Below are 6,000 nucleotides of genomic sequence, written 5' to 3'. Positions count from 1 at the left end.
CATCAACATGAGGACATAGTAGGAGGAACAAAAGAAGGTAAGATTTAGACTCCGGTCAAATCAGGAGACAGATCCTATTCAATTACAGGATATAATTTTTTTCCATGGATTTTTGTGCACAGTAGTACCATAGAGTTGCATTTAAAGACGTTTGAACCAATGTGTAAACTGACCTCCGAGGTCTCCCCATATAGAGGGCAAGGTAGCCTACAGAGGCCATCTGGGGCACTGAACAAAATGGAGAAGGGTAAAGTGACATCTGCCAAAGCACATGAAAGTTATTCAGCACGGTAGATATTGCAACCCAGTTTAACAACAGGCAAACTGAGGCATAGAGAGATTTAAGACATCAAAGCCTGTGTAATTGTCACGAGTCAGGATTGGAACTCAGGTCCATCAGACTCCAAAGTTGTTGCTATCAAATCTTATTAGCCTCAGCATCACTGCAGAAATGTTGATGTTGCATTTAACAACAGAGACACAGTCCAATTCTCATGGCATCTACTCCATTTTGGCAACCAATCTTCAGGTCACAGTGGCAGAGGATTGAGAATGTTGGAGGATATTACTGTAAAAATAACTCTGTGGGCCCTGGAATAAATAGAGAAATAACAGCACAAAAATAATAGCATTTTGGCAAGTGCTGATCAATGCTGAAACCCTGTAGTTTACATAGATCATCTCAATTGTCACAGCAGCTCAATGAAGTAAATGCAGTCATGATTACCTACTAATGATGTCTCTCAAGGTAACCATTCATCCTTTTTGCTGAGTCTGTTTGCTTCTGTCACATTGCCCTCCACAAACTCTCCCCATGATCTCTCCACCAGGACAATATTATTAGGCCCCACCACTTCCCCATCCATATCCCTCCCTAGTAGTTGCCTTCTTCCTCTCGTACCCGGAAACTGGCAATTCTGATACCTTATTTTTGGCTAGCAACAGAATGATTAGGTTGCTTGTAGCCAGAAGTTCAAAGGAAGACTTAAGACACGTCTCTCTTTCTTCAATAAGAGCATATTTCTTTCAGTAGATCAAAATTTTCTTTTCATTTGGAAATATTTTTCCTCTTATAATATTTTTCTCTATTGTGCCCAGGGATCTTTGGTGTTGTTTGGGATATATAGTGAGCGAGGCATAGCTCTTAGTTCCTTATCTTCTAGATGTTATCAACAGCTCCCAAGGAAGCCAGATGATTGAGCCTTACCTTTCCATTGGCATTAAATAGTGTGATTCTTGGTTGAAATGAAGGTGCTATGGTCTGAATGTTTGTGTCTCCCCAAAACTCATATGTTGAAATCCTAACCTCCATTTAATTCTCATTTAATCCCCATCAATAAACTGATGGGATGCTACCATTATCATCTCCAGTTCACAGATAAGGAAACAGAGGCAGAGATGTTATTTATCTCATTTCTTAGGTAAATTCTGGAAGCTGGCAGAACCTGTGCTCTTGATTATTAGGTGGAGTTAGGGCACATTTATGAGCCCTGTTGAGTCCTGAGAGGCTGAATATTAAATGGTTGTATCTACTGTGGTATAACAGTTGGTAACTAGTTCTTGATAACATTACAAAATGCTTAGATACACATTTAAATTACTTTCAAAAGCCAGATGTTAAACCTGAGGCTTATAATCTGGCTTCCCAGGGGCACCCTCTCCCATGAGGCCCATTTCATGACCCATGTCACTTGCTAGCAAAAGCGGCAGTGTTCATCCTGCTGCCAAATCATGTTACTTAAAACAGTTACCCAGACAAGCTGTGATTTGTGACTGCCAAGTGGACCTTGAAATAACAAGATCTCCCAGAGACATTTGGTTTGATTGGATTCATTTACTTTTACATTCTTCACAAATGGACTTATCATACTTGGAATCGACTAAGATATTGATCAAACTGACAATGATTTATTTGTAGTGAGGAGTAAGCGCATCAAGCCACAGCTCCCAAGGAAGCCAGATGATTGAGCCTTACCTTTCCATTGGCGTTAAATAGTGTGATTCTTGGTTGAAATGAAGGTGCTATAGTCTGAATGTTTGTGTCTCCCCCAAACTCATATGTTGAAATCCTAACCTCCACTGTGACAGAGTTAAGAGGTGGGGCCTTTGGAGACTTGATCAGGTTATGAGGGATTAGAGCTCTTCTAAAGCAGACCCAAAGAAGCCTGTTCATCTCTTCCACCAGGTGAGGACACAAGGAGAAGGCACCATTTCTAGGAAGCAAGTCACCAGACATAAAATCAGGTAGCTCCTTAACCTTGAACTTCCCAGTCTCCAGAGCTACATGAAATACATTTCTGTCATTTATAAGCCACCCAGTCTATGGTGTTTTGTTATAGCAGCCAAAAAGGACTAAGGCACAAAAAGATGTACACCCTCCTCACAAAAATAGTGTGATTACAATATTTAGCTATAAACATGGACAGAAATGTACCTATTTAGATAAATAAGTTGATTTGCATAATAAGAAAGAAAAATTAAATTGAATTACTTTGGGGAGTGAAAAAAAAAAGGAAGTAACAACTTCCCATGTGTGAAATTCTCTTTGTGCAGTCTAAATGACACTATTTTAGTACCCTCTCCTGATTATTTCCTTAGCATGAGTTCCCGGCAGTGAACTGTTATGCCAAAGTACCGGAAGGTTTATAATATGCATTGCCAAACTGTCCACCAGAATGTCATCCCCAGCATTTCCTAAGAGCTATGGTTTCCTACACTCTCACCCTCATTGGTATTATACAGATACTTTTAAATGTTACTACTGAGAAATGTGCTTAAGTTCTGCTTAGTCTGTTTTTCTTTATCCTTGGATTTATGTTGCTCAAATTCTGGCCCTGCCTGCTTCTCTGACCTCACTTCCCATTCTGTCTCACTAGGCTCTCAGATCACAGGTCTCCTCGCATTTCCTCAGCATCTCCTCTCATCACATGCAGATGAGCCTTGGGTTAACAGGGGGGTCACATCTTAATAAACTCATTGTTAGTCAAAGTAGTCTAAGTAAAAAATGCAATTAATACAACTAACCTACCCACTGTTGTAAACTTAACAACACAGTACACTGTGGACTGTCTGTTTCCCCTCTTGATCCAGTGTCTGACCGGGAATTGACCTGGATGCACTGTCTAGCATCACCAGAGAGAATCTTACTGCTTTTCGCTAACCAAGGAAAAGATCAAAAGTCAAAATATGGTTTCTACTGAATGTGTAAAGTCAAAAAATCAGAAGTGGAATCATTACGAGTTGGGACCATCTGTCATCTACAATCATGCTGCTCCCTCTTTCTGGAACCTCTCCCTGGGCTCTGCCTGGTGGACTCCTGCTTGCCCATCAGCTCTCTGCTTAACCACCCCTTCCTCAGGAATTGAGCCTGCTTCCTCCATAAAGTTCCCTTAAACCACCTCTCCCATTAAACTGTAATGTACTGTGATTCTCTCCTCAAGATTCTGTGTCCATGACTAAACTGCAGCTCTATCAACACCAGGACTACATGTATTTTTTGTTACTATTATATTTTCAGCCTGAACATACCTATGACAAAGGACACCCCCACCCCAAATATTATTTGAATAAATTAAATAATTAATATGATGGAAAAAGGAAATAGAACTTGCCTTCACATTGCTCATAGACCCAGAGTAAGAAAAAGGGCAAAAATAAGACCATGTAATATATATGTTACAATATAAATATACCAAGGCTGGCACAGCAAAGAGAAGAGGCCAAGTGCCGAACTTTACCTGGAGCAATCCAGTAAGCTGTTATAGGTAAGGTCATCAGAACTGGGACCTGAAGGGTAAGATCCTAACAGAGTAACACTGGGTGAGCACTTGAGGCAAGGAGAAAAACTGTGGGGACACAGCATTGGAGAATACAGAATGCACAGGAATGGAGAGGAATTTTCCGTGGTTGGAGCACAAGGGTACAGGAAAATGATAGCTCTGCAGAGGTGACAGAAGCCAGATCTCACAAGGACCTGCCAGGCTAGAGGTCAGGTTGCTTAAACTTGATTATGAAGTTTACACAGGGCAGAGAAGACTCCAGTAGACTGCATTTTTAAAGAATACTTTTGAAAACCAGAAAATGTGCTGGGGTAGAAGGGCACTAAGAAAGGAGGTATACAGATGGTGAAGAGAATGTTGAAACTATCTAGGAGATAGATTGATGCTATTAACCCAGATAGAGAAGCCAGTGAGGATGGACAGCAAGAGACTGAGACAGGACCAACCATATAATTTGAGGGGCCCAGTGCAGAATGAGAATGTACAACCCCTTATTCGAAGAGGAAAGTGCCATGAAACTACATAGAAGGCTTTTTTTTCTTTCTCAATCTTTTTCAAATTGTCATAGTGAATTTTTTTAACATTTCATTCAATGTTTAATGCCTTTCTCAGTAATGAAAGTTAAATTCTACATTTTTTAGCATGAGTTTAACCCCTTGGGAATATGCCACATGAAACTTAAACTGTGCAAATACCATTTTAAAATACAAATGTGAGAGGTTTCAACTCATGTAGACTCTCCAAAATGGCACAATTTGTGTCTCATGGCTCATCCTGGAAGGTGCCTGGAATCCATCAGAAGAGACAAATACAGGTTGGACTCAGGAAGGTTTGAAAAAAGGCAAAAAGCTCCTCCATGCATGAGGACAGCCAAGAGTGAACTCCTGAGCATCAAGACATTCATAGGGCAAGCGCAGACCCCCATATGTGCTCATCTCGTGAAGTTTTCTTGGTTCTGATGAATTCTGTATTGTAAGGAAGTCAAAATATGCAGGTCCTCTCTCCACATTCTACAGCCCTGAGCTATCAGACAGATAACTAACTCATAACAATATTATAAATCATGTGAGGATGCACCAGCCATGGGATGGGGTAGTTGGGAAGCTTGCTCCTACCAAGAGCCCACTTCTAGCTGCTCACCTACCAGACACACATCTGAGACAGCAATAGCAGCCATCAGGGGCTGCACCAATATGCCACAGGGCTCTGGTGCCTGAATCTTCCCCCCAGGTCTGTGCTCAGGTCTCTGAGCAGGAAGGAAAAAGTTGGGCACACTGGGCACTGGGAAGCTCCACAGGGGCCAGCCCAGACTTGTGCAAATGCTCCATTATCTCAATTTAAAGATAAAATTATTAAGACTTTTGTTAGAGTCTGTAAACAAGTCAAAATAACACCTGGCATTTTGCCAGGGGAATGTTAAGAGTTCATAAACAAGTCTGGATGGTGCCTGGCAAAATGCCAGAGGGAGTGGTTTGAGAAGTAACAAAAGCGAGCCATTAAGTGTGGAGATTCCTTATTGGTTGACTGACGTATCTAGTTTATGCTAATTAGATAAGCTGTGTGGAATGTATAAATACTGCTCCTGTCCTGCAATAAACGGCTCCTACTCCTGCTGTATCAAGTACACAAGTTATTCGTCATCCCCCGGCTAGTTTGCTGCAGCCGGACTGCGGCAGACTTTCAAGATAACTTCTGAGCTTTAAACTCCAAGTAGGGAGACTTGCTGATGCCCACGAACCTGATCCTAAACAGAGATGAGAGATATTTAAGAGGTCATAATGACAAAATGATGGACTTCATTTTTTATGTATAGGTTTTGTGGGAGGCATGAGTTCTATAAAGAAAGAGAGGAATACAGGTCAATTAGCAATTTTCTGTCTTGAGTGAAAGCAGATGGTGATGACACCTGCAGAGAGAAGCGGGGATGTTTCTATGTTTGATTCTCCAAGTTTGGCATTCTCCACTCACTTCTTCTCCCCGTGGATTTCCATTGTCAACAGACAGTGCTTTTTCAAACAAAAATCAACAATTCCTGAATAATGTGCAATATTTGGGCATGTGAAAATTTCCATGGAAATCTCTTGTTCCAGACTGAAACCTGAGTAATAAAACAATTAAGTTAAACTATTACCTAACTTACTGCCAAAATTAAAATTTAGGAGACATTGTCAAAGCTTTTAAAAGGCAAAAAAAAAAAAAAATATACTGACTTCTGTAATTT

This window comes from Marmota monax, unplaced genomic scaffold, assembly GCF_021218885.2.
Source record: "Marmota monax isolate L192 unplaced genomic scaffold, Marmota_monax_Labrador192_F-V1.1 WCK01_AAM20220418_F8-fsc00247, whole genome shotgun sequence".
Taxonomy (NCBI): Eukaryota; Metazoa; Chordata; class Mammalia; order Rodentia; family Sciuridae; genus Marmota; species Marmota monax.
Note: the sequence above shows the minus strand (reverse complement) of the source record.